The sequence below is a fragment of the Lutra lutra genome, chromosome 12 (genome assembly GCF_902655055.1).
Source record: "Lutra lutra chromosome 12, mLutLut1.2, whole genome shotgun sequence".
NCBI lineage: Eukaryota > Metazoa > Chordata > Mammalia > Carnivora > Mustelidae > Lutra > Lutra lutra.
The window spans coordinates 66,784,459-66,803,235 of record NC_062289.1 but is presented as its reverse complement, the minus strand read 5'-3'; the positions used below and the strand labels follow the sequence as shown (position 1 = coordinate 66,803,235).

The 18,777-nt window shown below is 56.9% G+C and overlaps 2 protein-coding genes across 2 annotated transcripts in view; one reads left to right on the top strand and one right to left on the bottom strand.

Annotated features, from left to right (window-relative positions):
- Positions 1–18,777, bottom strand: part of RSPH14 (radial spoke head 14 homolog) — a 76,454-nt gene that overhangs the window by 40,982 nt on the left and 16,695 nt on the right. The gene's annotated exons all lie outside the window — the stretch shown is intronic.
- Positions 1–18,777, top strand: part of GNAZ (G protein subunit alpha z) — a 31,128-nt gene that overhangs the window by 9,366 nt on the left and 2,985 nt on the right.

Sequence of the window (18,777 nt, the reverse complement as noted above, 5' to 3'; positions counted from 1 at the left end):
GCCGGCCCCCCACCTGCCTACAGGGTTGCCGAAAGCCAGGTTAGCAGCAGCAGAGCCTCCCTGTCTGCACACCAGCCGCCAGCCGGCTGGAGGGCTGGAGCTGGCCGGTACCAGCTCCCAAGTGCCAGGTTTTCGAGTTTTAGAAACTCTGTGAGCTGGTTGCCATCGTGTTGGTGGCTTAAACTCATCCAGGAGAGAGTATTCACATGACAGAAATTGGCAAATGCTACAAATCAGCCCCCTCCTGGCTGACTGTTAAACATTCGGCACCCTACTGCAGCCAGTGACCCCAAACCCTAGCCAGGAGGGCCTGTGCCGGGGCAGGCTCACTGAGAGGTGAGTTACAGCATTCGCTGCCTGCATCTTTCTGGAGAGCTGGGCAGTGTCCCTCTTTCTCAGACTCAGCAGTTCCTTGCTCTGGCTCTGTGACCGCAGGTGTGATTTTCTGTTCACATTCATCCCATTAGAGAACAGTGATTGGCCAGAGTGGCTCCACACTCATCCTGGGTCCCCCTCCCACTCTCCCCAAGCAGATTTACGAGAAGCCTTTCTACACAGAGAAGCAGACTCAGAGCTGGGTAGTTTTGCTTTCTCTCTGTCAGCACGTTAGCAGACTAACATGAGACCATCTGCTCAAGCTCGGGCTCGTCCTGTGTTCTTCTCCACCTGAGAGGACAGGTCCTTAGGGTACTCATTCAGGAAGCATTTCTCACACACCTCCTGTGTGCAGCGAGCTCACCATCTAGGCACAGAAATGATTATGTCTCCTCCTCCCATATGGTCAGATGAGATAGGCCTCACAGAGCCCCAAAGGGCTGGGGTAGCTCTGCCAGCACCCACTGGCCCTGTGCTCTCTGTGGCCGGCTTCAAGGCACCCCTGTGAAGCAGCTGTCTGGGAGGGCGTGCTCTGCCCTAGAGACCAACTTGCAGGAGAGAAGGGGGGGGCCCAGGCATCAGGGGCCTGAGTGGATTAGGATGTAGGTGGGAGTAATGATCTGTGCTCATTGTGGACCTTGCAGAATCCAGCCTGGCTCTGGGTGCTGGAGCATCCAGCAAAGGCAGGACCAAGGGGCTCTCGGGGGGCGGGGTGTGGAAAGCTAGGGCCCCAGCTGCCCTGCCGAAGGAGCAGGATTCCAGGAGCTGCATCCTATCCTCGTCAGGCTATGGTGGACATTGGTGCCTGCATACCTGGGGACAGCAGAACTGGGGTTCGCTGGGGCAGCTGTGTCTCCTGCCATCTGTGTACCTCCCTCTCTCTGCCACCTGATCTGCTCTAGAGGGTGCCCCTTCCACGGACGCAGAACATCTCCATTCTGTGCTCACTGAGAGCTGCACAGTGGAACTTGCCAGCCTCCATCCCACCCGGCCACCCAGCCAGTGGGGTAGTTAATTTCCCCTGCACTTTAGTTCTTTACGCACGCATCGAAACAGGCCTGGGTTTTAAGATACAGGTTATTATTGTTTTAAGGGATTTCTATAATCCGAGAACTGAAAAACAGCTTGTCCACTTACCAAGAACAGAGTGCAGGGAGGAGACTAAGAGCAGTGGGGGACCAAGCTGACTTGGGGACCTTCATTAACTGGCATAGATGGGGACATTGGATGTCTGCCATCCAGGGGAGTCCCACAACTGCCCTGAATAACACCAGAAATGGGCCTGTGCTAACCAGTTCCAGGTGGCACTCCTCTTTGCCCACCGATAGGGTGCCCGAGGCCCCATCGGCTCTGATGGTCTAGTGTTTCTGGGAAGATTAGAGTAACCATCAACTGGGGGAGGGGCAGGCTATGGGCATCTGAGGGGGACACTGAGGACAGAGCAGAGCGAAACGCACCCCTACTCCCTGTGCATGGCTCCCGACTGAACACGTGTCCTCAGGCCCTGAAATCAAGCTCTGGCTGGCCTGGGAGCCAAGGCTACAGCTCCCCCTAATCCTGCCTTCCTCACCCACAGGTGAGGCATCTCACCTGGCTCATGCGCTTTCTCTAATTTCGTTAATAAAATCACAGTCAGCCAAAGGCCCTGGGCTGACCAAGGCAACCTTTAGTCTTAGATGGCTTCCCACCCCTGGACCAGCAGGAAAGGCACTTAGGGGAGACTTCTACTCCAATGCTCTTTATTCAGTATCCATCGTGCTCCCCGGTACACCCCCTGTGGCTCCTCTTTCAGCCTTGACTGCCCAAGGACAGGACCCCAGGTGATGAGAGGGAGAAGTATCTGGCCACATGGGACCCCTGGTCCTGTGCAGCCTCTGCATGGACGATTGGATCCAGTCTTGGCTTCCTCATCTGTAAAGTAGGGCAGTCCCTCAACTCAAGGACAAGACATGGTTTTGATGATCTCTGCCTTTACCTATGCCTGTGCTTGGTGCCCACAGGGCCTGGAACTGTGGGGCTAGTGCTCTGATGGAAGAGAATACAGGTGTTGGGAGTTTAGACCCAGGGCGGATCAGCAGGACAGGGAACCTCTCCCAGACCCCATGGCCTCCCCTGTGACCCTGCCTGGTGTGGGTGACAGGGAAGGTGGTACGAGAGTCAGCACAAGCCTAAGAGAAATGTGGTACCCTCCTGCCATTTCATTTTCTTCTCACAGGAGATAGCCATGAGCTCCCCCTGGACTAGCATGTGGGCTGAGCTAAGGTCCCCCAAGGCCAAGGTCAGCCTACCACAGAGCAGGCTGGGGCCATGCCTGGCCTAAGCTGAGACTGATTCCCCAGGGTGATCTGTTCCCCAGGGAACCTATTGATAGCCATACTGCCCACTGCACCCCCCGCCCCAGTCCCACACATGCCTCGCAGGGCCAGGCTATAAGTGCCCCGCAGGCTATGATATGACATCACGGAGCACAGGCAGTGCTAGACAGGGCTTTCACGGTCTGCTCTGACACTCAGACACACTGTTTTTTTGTAGCCCAGCTGACCACGGGACCTGGCATGGGGCTCTCAGAACAAAGGCACTGTGGCACTGCCAGGCCTGGGCCAGGACCTGTTCCTCCCAGGAGGCATTCCAGTCCCCCAGCTACAGTGGTGTGGGGAGGGCAGGAGGTCTCTTCTGGCCAGCAAGGAACCTGTGGAGGTTGGAGGCCTGGTGATGCTCGGGGCTGTCCCACTGTGTGAGTCCAGCCTGTAGGCAGTGAGGCCATGACTGATCAGCTGGCCTCTGGCACACCCTCCCCCCAAATCTTGTTCCTGCTCCCACCTAGCACTCTGTCTGCAGGCATAGCTGCTGGGGCTCTGTAGTCCCACAACCCAGAGTGTCCTGCCCACTTGTGGCCCAGCCTGGGCATCACTCTGAACCACCCCATGCTCTCCCCCAACACTGCTTATCTGGGATGATGCACTGGCACAGCCCTAGTGAAGCAGGTGGGGACAGGAAGAGGTGGTCAAGGTGTTTGGGGGCCCACACAGGAGGCAGTGACTCCTGAGCCACACATCCTGAAGCCCGAGGCTTTCTCCCAAGTGAAGACAAGGGCTTGAGGCCAGAAATGGGGCCCTTCCCACTTTGTCTCACCTCCCAGCCTTGCCTGTGAACAGGCTGAGAGGCTGGGACAGAGCTGGCCAGGGCGAGCACCAGGAAAGCACTGTCTGCTGCTGAGAACCTAGCAAGGTATGGGGTGTGTCGATGACAGTACCAGCATCCTGGGCAGGATAAAGCCAGCAGCCACCACCTTGGGCAAATGCAGTGATTGGCACTGGGCCAGCAACAGCCACTCCCAGGCTGGAGGTCCCTGTCGTGGCAGTGCCTGGGATCCGTGGGGCGTCCCACGGCCTTCAGAATTCCCTAAATCATGTCCCGATTGTGTGGCTGCACCAATATGCACATGGCAGTCCTTGGGAGAGGTTCTGCCACTGATCAGATTCTCACTGGAGAGGACACCCCAGAAGATTGCACTAGCCTTCTTCGCCCCCTGCAGATGGAAAAGCGAAGGTCAGGGCACTAACGGCCCATAGACAAAGGTTCGTCATTAAGATAGCTCTGCCCTCCCTGTCCCCAGCTTCCCATGTCCCTGCAAGAACTGGCTGCCACCGCTTTCAGCAGCCTTTGCTCCTGGAGGTGTTGCCCAGGGCTGTGCCCAGGAGTACAGAAGCATGCTCCTTGCTGAACAGAGTCAGGCTAGTGGGTTCTTGAGGGGGGCGGTCCCCCGGAGCTGAAAATATGGAGAGTTTTTTGCACCGCCATTTCCTCCCTCGGTGACAGTGATGGTCCGCAAGCCCCAGGCCAGGCCTGTAATCGGTGTTGCGTGCTTCCAGTCTGCATGCACCTGTGTCCTGCTGTTTGCTAATTTCCCGTCAGTGACTGACAGCAGGGGGACTTGGATCAAACTGGCAAGTTTTAACATAAAAACAAATAGGAAACAGTTCTCATTTCAGCCGAAGCAGAAACTGATTGAGGCTCTGAGAGAAGCATTCCTCCCTAAGGCGGTGGATTGTGGATGGGGGTTAAGGTGAGGGCAGGCGGGGCCACAGCCTAGACTCCATCCAACACTGCCAGTGGCCTTCTGGGTGGCCCAGGGGCACCTGCCCTCTCTGGGCCTGGACATGAATTGGGGGAGCAGAATATGGGAGCTCCAGGGCCTTTCAGAGCAGATGCTTCCATGTTGTCCTGAGAATTTGCTGCCCCAAATACCTAAGCTACCTTCTCAAGTGACAGGATGCTCCCCACCCATGTGGCACTAACCCCAGGGCTCTGCCTCCCCAGGGCTGTGCGGATGCTTGTGGGAGTGGGATAGTCCTTTCCATCTCTAAGATCCTATACATCATTGATTCTGAGGTGCAGTAAAACCAGAAAGCAAAACCAAGCGAGGTGTGTATTTGGGGTGCTGGTGTCCTGGTTGGCCGACTCAGACTCCTGGGGGGAGAGCTTAGTCCGCTGGGACCCCAGGGGTGTTGTGTGGCCTGGGCTGCCCAGGTCCAGGCCCCTTGTCCCTTGCACAGCTCCTGAGGAGTCCAGGCAGTCCATAGGGCTGGGGCACAGCATCAGCTCAGAGTTCGGATGGCTGTGTGGGCCGTGGCTGGCCACAAGTGGAAGCTGAGCTGGAGTGACCACTTGTATTGAGGTGCCCTGGCTCTCAGCCCTGTGCCAGGTACCGTGGGAGAGTCGGTGGTAACCGGGCCTCAGCCCTTCCTCTCCAGGGGCTGGCATCCAGGTTGGGAAGACAAGGGAGGGCAGAGGACAGAGACTAGACCCCCCAGACGCCATCATGGGGCCCCACGTGTAAACCTCTAATCCCCCCATCGTCACAGGGTGTGACTACACAGATGAGGGAATTCAGGTTCTAAGAACAAGTTCCCCAGGTGGCCCAGCCTGTCCCTCCATCACCTTCTTAGGAGGACCCTTGGCTCTACCCTGCCATGGGGGGTAGAGGGGGTCTGAGATGCTGCCACCCTTGCTATTATTTTGGGTCCCCCTAGTCACCCTCCATGTACACATGGGGAAGCCAGGGACCAGCAAACAGAATGGCCCACGGAAGGTGGGTGCCAAGCTGGTGGAAGGCATCAGAGGCAGGTGGTCCAAAGCTAAACTGGCCGAGGCAGGAAGTAGCTCTCCCCTGTCTCTGGCAGGTTCAGAGGGGTTTAGGCTATTAGGACCTGAGTTTCAGCTTTACCAACAGCCTGTTATCTTGTTTAAACAGCCTTTGCTATTTAAATGACAGGCCTAGCCGGTGCTGTTACTATGAACGTTGCAACTGTCACTGGATTGGGGGACAAGGGGACAGGCAGGCAGTGACTCTGACTTCTGCACTGGTTGGAGCATACCCCCACTGCAGAGATGCCCCATCTGTTGCTGGCCCGAGGCCTACAAGGCTGAGCACTTTAAAATGGGCCATGCCTGACCCTGCCATCCCCTTCCCTTCCTGCGTAGGCATACAGCAAGCAGGAGCCTGGGCAGGAGGCACCTGGGAAAGGAGGAGAGAAGGTGGTGGGAAGGTCAGGGCCCCATGAAAACCTGGGACTGTCCAAGGGCATGAGGTGTGCCACCCTGAGTTGCTAATCTTTGTGTGCCACATGCTAATCTCCACTCTAGCCAGGGAGTCCTGCAGCCTCAGGGCTGTTCATCCACAGGCGGCAGCACAGGCTGGTGGGGGAGAGGAGGTAGGAGCAGGAGCCAGGCAGGCCCCCCTGGCCTGCAGAGTTGGGGTCTGGGGCCTCTACGCAAAACCCCCAGGGGCTGGCCATGGGGGGCGGAAATGGGAAAATAAAACCTGAGACTGCATCCACCAAAACACAGGATCAGGTAGTTGCTGATCGTTTGAGAGCCAGAAGAGCTCCTGCTTATCAAATGCCTTTTCAGCCCGTTTTGCTGGATTGAGCCCCTGAACGACGGAGCTCAAGTGAGAAAGAACACAGGCCAGCTGTCAGTGAAAGACCAGGGCCACGCAAGGCCTGTCTTGGGGAGGGAAGCCTGGCCCTGCTATCCTTAGTGGCCCCTGCCATCAGCATCCTGGGCTGGGGAGGAGGCTGGGAACAGGGTGAGGCCATCTGTGGGCCAGGCCCAGGGCCGTGCACCTGTGTAGGAGGGCAGGGCAGGGCCCTTGGCGCCAGTAGCTCCTCCCACCCCGCCTGAGCCCCTCATTCACGGCTGTCACACTGATTGATCGCCAACAGCGTGCGCCATCTGGCCTTGCTGCCGTCACCCCACGTTCGGCAGACCGCCCTGGCCGGGTGCTGGAGAGACCAGTGCCCCTGACAGACAGGGCACTGTGCTCACAGCAGATTAAGAGCAGTAATGACAACAAGGTCCAATGGCGCTTGAAGCTGTGTCACAAATTAACAGACAGTTAAGGTCATGATTAGGGATGCTTCAGGTGGGGGGGGGTCAGGGAGGGCATTAGAGAGTGACCCTCTCTGTGAGAACCCCAGGGAAGGAACAGCACAGCCATAGCGGAGGCCCTCAGGCAGGGAGGGGAAGGATGAGTCAGGGAGCTGGGGGAAAGCACCCTATCACCGTCTATGATAGAAGCGGTTGGAAGGGGTAGGCTTCGTTGTGGTAGGGTCATGGGGAGAGCCACAGAGCAGAAAGTCCGGAGACAGTCTAGCAAGAGATAAAGGGGGAGCACTTCAGGGAGAGGTGTAGACGGATTCCAGTTGTGTCTGGAGGTACCATCAATGGGACGGGGTGCAGGCAGAGCCCACAGCCTAACATGGGGTCCTCTGCATGCCACAGCCACCTGCTCCCCCAGCCTCAGCTAGGGTGACTTCTGGTGGCAGAAGTCAGCTCATTCATCAGTGCCCAGCCCAGACATGCCCCCTGCCCTGTGCCACCTGCCCTCCAGCTTGCACAGTGTGGTGCTGGACAGCTAGTGGCATATGTGTCCCTCCCCTAGGGGGGCTCCGTTCTCATAAGCCAGGACTGCCCCTTGCTCTTCTCTCTCTCTCGAAGCAGGAGTCTGCACTTCACTCAGTGGGAGCTTAAGGTAGAGCCAAGTGACCAACTGGGGTCCAAAGAAAAGGGACTGGAATGGCAGCCAAAGCCACGGGGGGGAGGTGGGCCTACATCTTGGTGCTGTGGCCAGCGGTGCTCATTGGGGGGTGCTGGGTGTCCAGCTTCCTCACGCTGTTGCCTATTGACCACATTTCTGTTGTGACTCACTGCATGAGAGCCGAAAGTAACTGCTGTCTCCTGGCTAGCTGGACCTGGGGCTGTCGAGCAAAGTTCAAGGAGAACCAAGGCAGTCCTCCATGGGCCTGGTCAAACAGTGGGTGGGCAGCCCTGTTGAAGCAGAACGGAGTCTGAGAGCCCCGCACCCAGGCCCCCACCCTATAGGGTTGCTTCCTGCCTCAGTAAGGGATCAGCCACTAACCCTCCCAGACTGTCCCACACATGCCACCCAGGGAACCCTAGAGCTGAGATAAGCCAGGGAGGAAAGGGGGGTCAGATGCTGATCTGAGTGGACACCTGACCAGGGGTCAGAGAGCAAGGGTAGCCAGGGCCTACACTGGGGAGACCTGGGGCTGGGCCTGGGGCCACGAGAACAGAGTGGGATAGGAAAGCATGGAGTGGGAGTGTGGATGGTGCAGAGGAGAGGAAGCCCCCCGTGGCTGTGACAGATGGAGGGGAGAGAGTGGCAGGAGCTGCTGTCCCTGTGCGTGGACAGCGCTGTGTCCGTCTTTCTCAGCCTGGCCATCCTGAGGCTTAACCACAGCTACAAGACCAGCATATCTCCACGGCCTTGAGGACCTAGGTTTGGAGGATGGGCAGCTGATCTGGGCCTGGGCAACAGTGGAAAGTGGGGGCTGTCCTGAGGGAGAATGCTGCTCGCCCCAGAAGCCCTGAATGCCTGGGAGGAGTGAACGGTGAGCGACAGTCCTTCCTGGCTCCCCCACATTGCCTTGGTGTCTCTCCTTTCTGTGCTGTCCCTGCAGATTGGCTCTAGGGACAGTCAGGGGCTCATCTATTCATTAGCCTCATTAATCCAGTTCTCCAGTCTGGCAAGGCAGCATTTAGGTTTGCGGGAGGAAGAAGTGGGAAATGCTAACCAGATTGGTCTGGAAATGACCCCGGTCTCCAGCTCTGTCCCCAGACATGTCCCCCTTCCCTGGGGCCAATAGCAGTGGGAGGGGTACCAATAGCTGTGGGAGGGGTGGCTGTGGTTGTCTGAGGCTCTCCTTGGGATGGGAGTGGTAGGCCTAGGAGCTGGGCCTAGGCAGGCCAGGCAAACCCTCTGAGCCCATTTCTACATCTGTAAAATGGGAATATTGGGAAGATCCCCTTATAGCCTCTTTTCTGAGATGAACGGAGCTGGACATCCAGGCACCATGGTACCCTCCACACAAAGGAAGCAAGGTCCAGAGCCATCAGGGGCAAAAGTTGAGGCTAACATAGCCACAGGCTAACACTGCCAAGGGCAAGGCACTATCCAGTGGTCCCTCAGTAACACTGCCAGCATCTAACCTCCTCTTGCATGGGGAGGCCCCCTCCACCTAGGGGTGCTTCAGCCAGGAGCAGGTCACTGGGAGGACCTCCCTTCTCCACTGCCCACTACCCTGTCCCTCAGGAAGAGACAGTTGAGGGTCCCCTCAACTCCCAGACCGCCTCCCCTCCCCTCCACCCCAACAAGGAGGTAGTTATGGCCAACATTTCTCAGGCCGGGCAGCCAGGGCCAGGCCTGTGTGCCCCTGTGGAGCGACGCCTGGCCCAGTTCAAGATCAGCAGCCTCCTCCTGACATTGGTCTGTGTTGTGGTGTGAGGCTCTGAGGGTGGAGGCTTTCTCCTCAGTTGTCATGGAAACAGCAGTGAGTCTGCTGAGCATCTGAGTACTCAGCTCAACAGCGGGAGGGGAGCAGCCACCCTGGGCGGCAGCTGCTGTGACAGACTCTCAGCAGCTCAGCATTTGGAAGGACCCAAGGGGCTGCAGTGCTCCTCAGCCTGGCGAGCCCAGAGGGCAACTCAGAGAACTCCTTGCCTGCTGTCTCCCTGTGGGCAGCTGGGCCATAACCACATCGGCCCTCTTGTCGGCACAGGATTATGGTGATTTCTGTCCAGGCATGAGTGAGCTGAGCACACAGGCCCTGCCCTCCGGGAGACACTTGCAGTGAGGGGACACATACTGTGGGGCAGAGGAAGACAGTGGGGAAACACAGATTCCAGCAGGCGACAGCCTTGAGCTGGGGCTGCCTGGGGAGCTCCGAGCATCCTGTCTCTGTCCCTGCAGGCATGAGCCAACATGACTCAGGCCTCCTCCACCAGCTCCTGCAGTGGGCCTCTGCTGAGGAGCAGCACTGCTGCTCCCTATGTGGTTTTTGCCTGTCTGCCCATCCCTTCTACTGTCTCCCAAATGCGTCCCAAGCCCCTCACGTTCAGACAGGTGTGTACAGTGCTTCCCCCTCCCCAACTCCAGTTCAAAGGAGAGTGGCAGGCCCGCCCTAGAGCACAGCAATCTGTCCACAGGTCCAGGATGCAGCCACAAATCTCCAGTCTCCAGTGAGGCAAGGCAAGGTGAGCTCAGCCCAGTAGCCAGGGAGACCCCAGAAAGTCTCAGGCACTGTCTGGGTTGTGGTGGCACATGGGGACAGGAATTAGGCTGACAGGAGGTGCTTCTCAGCAGAGGTGAATGGCAAAGGGTGTCCTGGAGCCCAAGAAGGCTGCTTGATCACAGTTCTCACTGTTGGCCATAGCTGCTCTGAAAGGAGAGCAGAGTATGCTAACGTGACAACAGCACAAGGCCTGAGCCCAGATGAGGCTCTGCTGGTCCTAGCATCCTTCTCACACCCGAATCCCACCCTGTCTCCTGCTCCTCAGAGTACCTCTCCCTCCTCCACTGCTTCCCCTAGGGAACTGCCCCCACCCCACCCCAAGGCACAGTTCGAGGAGGCCTCCAGCCCAGTCTGGGGCTTGCACTCTGCTTCTCGCCACCACCACCCTGTCTACCTGCGGGGAGATACAGTCCAGGGTTTTGTACCTCTGAGCACCCCATGGACAAGCTGGAGTCCAAAAGAGACTTGAACCCTGGAAGGATGAGGACCCTCAGTGGACTGTCTGGGGAAGCAAAGGGCTTTGGGCCACCAGCAACCTGCCGTCTGGGCCCAGCCTGGCCTCTTGCTCCCGGAGCCTTAGGCTGGGGCACCCCACAAACAGCCTCCACCAGCTTCCCGTGGCCACCCAGCAAGGCCACCTGAGCACCCCTAGGCCATCCTAGACTTCTCTGCAGCTTTACATGAAGAGAAATATACACATACTCCTCTCTCGCCCCCAAAGACCTGCCCCCCGCCCCCTACTTCCTTGGAGACAAAGAATAAGCTGTTTCCCTGGGTGACTGACATAATCCTTGAAGTGATTTTACTCTCGAGGCACAACCCTGTCTGTCTTCACACCGGGCAACAGCTGCAAACATGTCTAACACAGTCCCACCCACCCCACGCTCCTTCCTGCCAGGGACTCAGGGCACAGGTCTGAGGGTGGGGCCCGCTTGCCCTCCTCCCTCTGGTGAAGTCTGGGGGCACCAAAGCCCTAGTGGGGCTCAGGATGGGCCGGGGAAGTCTTGGAGGCTCCTCCCACCACCAGGCCCAGGGTACAGGATGCTGGGCCTCCCCTGGTTGGGGGAGGGGCAGTTGGCATTGCAGTGAGGGTGGCTGCCAGGCTGACCAGTGGGACATGCCATTCAGTGGTTCAGCACTCCCCCACCCATCAGACCACACCCCGCCAGCTGACGGGCAGCTCCCAGACCTTGGTGCCCCCAAGCTTCCACCACAGAGGGAGCCCCAAGGGGCCAGAGGCTTGGCTGTTACTTTGTAAAGGGTGCCAGTTTTGAGATCCAACCCCAAATGAAACTTCCCCTTTGGCCCATCCAGCCATGGTGCTGCCAGGCAGCCTCAGTGCCCTGGTCCTGCTCTCAGTGCCCTTGGAAACTGGCACTTTGCTGCCTGGGCCCAGGCCCGGTGGCCCAGCTACGGGGTGGGTGGCCACAGGGCTGGCTCCATCCATTGTGAATGGAACTCATTCATGTGCATAGCCCAGCCTCCTAGCCCTACTTCCAGTGTGAAAAGCTGAATTCACAGTTCCCAGGAACAAACACTCCAGGCTTTCCTACAATGCACAGACTTGAGCGTCCCAGGTTATAACAAGACTGACACTTCATCCTAAAGATGAGGAAACTGAGTCCCAGGGCAGGACAGAGCCTCCCCAGGCTTTGGAGCCCCAGCTGAGCCAGTGCTAAGGCCCTGGCCCCCCACTGCATCCCCTCCATCCCCTCTACCAGCTTGTCCGCACTAAAGCTTCATGCCTTTGCTGATCTTTACTCTAGTGCCTTTCCCTGCCCTACCCCCCACAAGGCCCGGGAGAGATGCCTCCTCCAGGAAGTCTCCCTTTTTATCTCAGTCATACCCATGATGGCCACCACAGCCATGAGGACTGAGCTTTCCCTGAATATCACACTTTAGTTCTCAGCCACCCTGAGAGGGGGCAATGCAGATAGGGAAACAGGCTTGGGATAGCTAAGAGCCAACGGCTGGCAGATCAAGGTTCTGACCCTCATTGGCCACTCTACAGCCACCACACCACCTCATTCATTTCATCCTCCCTAGGACTGGCTCGCTGAGAACAGGACCGTTGGCTCACCTCTCCATCACCCTTATGCTTAGAACAGCATCTCATGCAGAAAAGCCCCTGGAGAAGGTCTACCAGGGAGATAAGGAAGGAGTGAGGAATGCAGGGGCTCAGCAAGGAAGGAGTGTGGAAGTGTTGGCAGGCTGGAATTCCAAGTCACCTGGACCCCAGGGTGCTGGGAAGAGTTGAAACCTTGATGTCACCAGCATTTTATGTGAGGTCTAAGGCTGGAGACCCCTGTGGACTCCTGGTTGGGCCAGCTGCCTTGCCCTGTGCTGTGACCACAGTGAGCCCTGTATTGGACCCTGGGGGGTGGGAACCTGGTGGAGAGGGAGCAGACAGGACACAGAATGGGTCAGTACAGAGCCTTCCCCAGCCATGCAAAATATCACATGCTACCTCCTCCTGGCATATCCCCCACTCCATGAAATATGCCCATCAGTAGAGGGCAGGCCCCCCGGTTGGCCTCTCCTGTGTTCCAAAGGCCTGGTTGATGGTGTGTTCAGCATGAGTCGGCATTTGCATATGGCTGCCCAAAACCAGTGTGACCTTGCAGGGTAGACAGGTACTGGTCCCATCACCCTTGGAATGCGTGTCCACATGATGTTGGGAACAGGATGGGCTGAACTAGTGTTCTATAAGGACTACAGAGCCGGGAGCTGGTATGGAAACCAAGGGAATCTGGAGCGTGCCCAGGCCTCCTGGGGGCCCCACAGGGAGCAAGGAGCAGAGTCCGCACAGCCTGCCTTTTCCTAGAATAGGACAGTGGGGGATCTGTGTGATGGTAACAGGCCAGCAGGGTTGGCTGAGCACCTGCGTCGAGCCAGGCACACCTGGACAGGTGCCACATAGCATGCCTGTGCCAGATGGGGACTCAAGGCCCAAGAGGTAGGTAGAGGACCCAGGCCCCATAACAAATGACAAAAACCAGGAGTGTGAGTCTTTGTGTACATTTTCTCCATTAAAAGCCGGCACCCTTTGTGAGGCTGGTATCCCTGTCTTCGCCTCACAGATACGGGGCTGGGGCCAAGAAGCAGGCATTTTGCCCAGAGTGACACAGTCTAGAGGGTCTGTGCAAGGCATCTCAGAGCAGGTAAGGGCCAGAAACAGGGAGTCACATAGAGGCAGGGGCTGGGAGAAGGATGGGAACACCCAGATCATGCAGAGCCAGTGTGCCCCGTGAGGGGTTCCTGATTTTGCCCCAGGAGCTCAGTCAAGAAATTTGAGGATGGAGAGGGTTTCAGAGCGTGCTCATGCCCCTTCCCCATAGCTTGGCCCTCCGTCCAGGGGTGGTCAGTGAGTCACTACAAATAGGACCTGTGTCCTTAACAGAACACACGTGGTGGCCTGCGAGGAGAAAACAGGAAGGACCCTGCCCTCTGGGCACCCCGAGCAACAGGTGTCTTTCAGGAGGGGTGCGATGGATGGAGGTCTTTCTCTCGCCTGCCTGCCCACAGTTCGGGGCTGCCAGAAAGTGACGTGTACATTACTGTACAGGTTTGTTAGGCTTATGGTAAAGAGATGCTGAAGGGTCCCCAGCTCCAAAACCAGGCCACCGCCCCTAGTGCGCCCCAAAGGCGTGTAAAGTTGCAGATACGCTGCACCCCAGACTGCATACTCTTACAGGTTGTGGAAGCAAGCTGCATGATGCTCGAGAAGCTGGTACAGGCTTTGGAAGAAGGAAGGAGGGTTACAGACTGAAATGAGCCCCTAAGAAGGACAGATTAGAAAGACCCACAGCAGGCTGGTAGCCTGGGAGTCATTAGCCAGCTCCCTTACCTGTTTCCCTACCTTTCTCTAGAAACTACAGTGCCTTGGGAGAGCTGAGCAGTGCTCCCCCCAGTCATGGAGGGAGCCAGAATTCACTCAGAGAGGGACCCAAGAACCATGGACCTGCTGGCCCAGTGAACTCTCAAATCAGTGGGAGTCAGACATGCTAGAAGAGGCCATGCAGGAAACGTCTGGACCAACCCCTTTGCCTCTTGTGGGGCCCATTCCACTCATTTGCAAAGTGCAAGGGCTGTCCTTGAGTGTCCGTGCTTGGATTCAAAGCTGAGTCTCTGGGAACCAGCCCTCTGCCCCCCAGCCAGCATGCAAGGAAACCAAAGGCAGCCCTGCCATGTCATAGCTCCTGGGCTTGACCTATCAAATCGGGGAGCAGTGGTCACTAGAGGTGCTCTGCCTGGCACCTGGGGCTGTCCTGTGCACCACTAAAAAGCTAAGGGAACCTCCTGTGAGGAGGTAAGCCTCACGCCAGTGAGGGCAGGGCCAGGTGGCCATCGAATCTCCAGGCTGAATAGTCACAGGAGGCGCTCTGAGGAACCAGGTGGGAACAGAGGTGCTGCAGGGCCCAGGAACCTGTCGGGCTGGCTGGCTGAGCCCAGGTCTGCAGAGAGGCCTCTCTCCCTCCAGCCCATGGAGCTGTTCCTGCACTGGGACCCATGGTATCCCAGAGCAGCTCTGTGTGGGCAGTGCAGGGAGGGGGGCCTGCCGCCGAGAGCTGAGAGGAGATGACAGACCCCCTGTGCCAGGGCAAGGGCAGTGAGTGGCATGGGAGAGCACCCACAGGGCAGCAGCGGCCTCACACCAACACCTTCCTTTCTCCTCTCAGTGGTCCTGACATTGAAGCCATGACCATCCTATTTTGTACATGAGGAAACTGAGGCCCAGAGAGGAGAAACGACTTATTCAAGGTTCATCGAAAACTGATGATGGTGACAGCAAACACCAGGCCTCTGGCCCCAGACCCTGTGCTTATAACCAGGGACAGGGATAGCACTTTTGTGACACCAGGAGAGCCTTCGTAGAGAATCAGAACTGAGGGGCAACATTCCCCTCACCAAATGCAGGCTCCCTTTCGCACCCCAGCTCACCCTGGCCATGGGCGTCAAAATGAAGCTGGTCCACTCCAGGCCACCAGAGGTGCTGACAGTAGCCATATGCCAGGTGAAGGCCTCTGCTGCCAAGTTCAACACTAAGCAAAGACTCCACACTCACAGGCCAGCAAGCTCCTTAGGAACAGGTCATTAGGGGCACTTGGATGGCTCAGGAAGTTGAGCATCTGCCTGCGACTTAGGCTGTGATCCTGGGGTCCTGGAATTGAGCCCCATGTCAGGCTCCCTGCTCATCGGGGAATCTGCTTCTCCCTCTCCCCTTCCCCCTCCCACTGGCTGTGCCCTCTCTCTCTCTTTCTATCTCAAATAAATAAAACCTTAAAGTGGGGGGGGGGGGCACCTGGGTGGCTCGGTTGTTAAGCATCTACCTTTGGCTCAGGTCATGATCCCAGGGTCCTGGGATTGAGCCCCACATTGAGCTCCCTGCTCAGTGGGAAGACTGCTTCTCCTTCTCCCACTCCCCCTCCTGCTTATGTTCCCTCTCTCTCTGTCTCTCTCTCTCTCTCTGTCAAATAAATAAATAAAAATCTTAAAAAAAAAAAAAAAGACAGAAAGAAAGAAAAGGAACAGGTCATTACATTAGGTCCTGCCCAGTGACATCCACAGGCCACCTGATGGAAAGCCTATTCAGTGGCATTGAGTATATTTGGACCTGTCTGAATAGTTGTGGGTTTGTTTTTGTTTTTTTTGGCAAATGGCCAAGAAATGACTTCTTTACCACTCCAGGGACAACATCCAGCCACCCAGCTGCCCCCCACTGTCTGACATGGTTTATTACAGATCACTGATTTCTCACCGTTGGGTTGTGTGATTCCCACCATTGCCCACACTTCTGATAGGAATTGTCTGTTCCATGTTATTTATATGAATGAATGTGCCGACAAACCCCAGACTCTTAGAAAGGGCCATCTTGCTGGTGAGCAGGCCCTGGAGAGAGCTGGTTGGGTATCAGAGCCCCAGGCTGGCACTGCTGGGGGCTACTGGTGGGTGTGCTTTCTTCTAGGGGAGCCACCTATGACCACTGCTTTGCTGGCAGCTAGAGTGGTAAAGGCAAGGAGGGCTTCTTGCTGGAAGAAAACATGTTGGTAGAGACACAGTTCTCTTAGCCGAGCCCTGGGAGTTGGCCTTTCCAAGCTTCCATCTCCCAATGTGTAAAATGGGTAGCACCCCTGTTTGCAGCACAGACATGCCCTGCAGGCTTCTCGGATTCGGGGTCTAAGAGGATGTTTGTATCAGGCTAACAGAAGTTTCACAGGACACGGGGGTGATGTGCTAGCAATGATTCCAAAGCTGCCCCTGGCTTCATTTGCCCTAGGGGCCCAGCAGCCTGCTTGGACTGCACAAGGATGGTGCCCAACCCTGGCTTACCGCCTTTGGGGCCCTCAGCAACAGCTAATGACACCAAGTGGGCAGAGTCACAAGGGAACTGGGTGGCAGGGGGAACCCCATCCAGGCCAAGGAGGAGAAGAATGGGGCCATAGCTGGTGTCCAAGCCATGCACACACACCAAGGGCCGGGGGGTGGGGGAATGGGCAGGAGAGGCCCTAAAGGCCAGACTGAGGGGCTGGGACTTTATCCTGGTACAGGGTGCATAGCCAGACATGTGCTGCAGGAAGGTAAACAGGGGTATGGGGGTGGGAGAAGTCAGGGGAGCTTCCAGGAAGAAGGGGTCTTAAGCTCAGCTGCAGAGGGTGAGTGGAACAAGGAAGACGCAGAAGCGGGGCAGAGAGGTGCACCCATGGCACTCATTCCTCCCAAACTCACACTCACGTAGTTTCAAGAGTTACTGCCCAAAACAGCATGTTCCTTTTGCAGTGCTCTGTGCTTTGAGGTATCAGGACACTGCTCTGCCCACTTGGGATGCAGAAATGTACGTGCTGCAGTGACAGTAGCACCATGGGCTCTGAGTCCCCAAGGGTAGCCCCAGGGCCCCACCCTTCCCACGCACCATCTCCTGGCTTTGGCCCCCCCTCAGTAGAGGAGCCTGGCACAGCGGCAACACGTGTAGGCCACGAGCACCCAGGCAGCAGTAGGGGGTAACAGGTGGAGCAAAGCATTTAGCCCAGTGCTTCCTAAGCTCTGAAGCTCGTTATGTTTCCACAAGCCGGTCTCTGGTTAGTGTGTCCCCCAGGCAGTGCGGAATCCCGCCTGGCAGCACTCGCACAGCCACAGTGTCTACACAGACAGATTTTGTGGTTATTCTTTGATGCCCATCATCTCCCAGGTGTGTAAATAATGGCCAGTGTGGTTACCTGTGGTTTGTCCCAAGAAAGAGAGAGCAGCAGGAAACCTGAGCCCCCAGATGCCAGGGAATCGAGCAGAGCCCCAGGATGGGGCAAGGGCCCCACGTGAGGGAGCCTCCTGTTCCGTGGTCCTAGGCAGTAGCGATTCTCTCAGCATTTTGCAAGGCACTACCAAGGGCATGACTGCCTGTAAGAAAGTGCCTGAGTTCCCAGATTCCCAAGTAAGGAACATGAGGCTTGGAGAGATGTCTAGGGTCCAAAAAGCCTGCCAAGAACTGTCAGGTAGAGGTTCCTGTGGGACAGGAAGGACTGGTCAGTTGGGGCTGAAGTTAGCAACCCGGGCTGTGTGCTGAGCAGGAAGAGTGGCTGAGGTGGCTGTGGGGTGGGAGGGGTCGTGTGGCCTGTTAACTGTCCCAGTGCCACAGAGGGCCTGCCCTCAAGGGACTGACCAGCGGAGGCCTCAGTGTGAGCGCTGGCCAGAACATATGCATTATTTCAGCATGTTGGGGATGCCCTCCTGCCCCTCCACTGCCTGGACTCCACAGCCTGCCCAGAGCTGCTGGGCTCAGACCGGGTATAAGAGCGCCCCTGGCTTTCACCCCCAGGGACCCAGCAGATACCCATTCTAGGACCCTGGCCATGTCCTGACTCCTCTGCCTGGCTCCCAATCCATGAACCCCAATTCAACACCCAGGGCCCAGCCCTTGGGGACTGGCCTGCTAGGTTCCACCTGCTGGTGGCCAACCCATCCCCCACACCCCAAGTCCTAGACCTCTGTCTGGGCTCTATCACCTGGCATGAGAGCTGGGACCTGTCGCTAGCCCTTAGGGCATGCTCAGCCAGTGTTTGCTCAATGAATTAATGCATGCGTGCTAACGACTCCATCTGTTATTTATCTGATGCAAAATTTGGGGTCAGAAGCACAGCCCCTGATTATGACATCATTCCTAAGAGAATTGATAGCTCTGTTGGGCTTTACAGTGTGGCTTCCAAGAATCCATTAGAGCTAATTACTCCCCAGTAGAATGTGACATTCCTAGACCACCACTTATCTCACATTTGGGAACATTGTGGGGCTCCTCCAGGCACTGCTGGGGCTGGGGTTCCTGTATCTTGTTTCTACAGAAAGGTCACCGCCCCCCCTTTTTCCCAAGACCCCAAACCACTCACTTTCCAGAGTTTCTGGTATTCCTGAGCTCATTCTAAACAAGGCACAAGATCAGTTTTGGAAAACAGGAACTCCAAGGTGTCTGTGGAATCCCAGGGCAGCTTCTCTGAGGTGGGAGAGTCATGACAAGTACCTCTGAGCTTCATCTCCCCACTCAAGCTGGTTCCCTCTCAGCACTGGTGCTGTTCCATTATGTACCTCAGACCATTCCAAATCTCCAGGAGAGTAGAGTTTCACTGAGGCATCCTCCTGGACACCCCCATCTGGGGTGACCTCACTTAGGCTAACAGCGCTGCCCATCCATGCTGCAGTGAGCCTGAGCTCCTGGCCTTGGAACTTGGAGCACATTTCCCGTCTCCCCAAGCCTCAGTTTCTTCATCTGTAAAATGGGAACAGGAAGGTGCAAGGTCTAAACCAGCTGGCATGCCGTGGC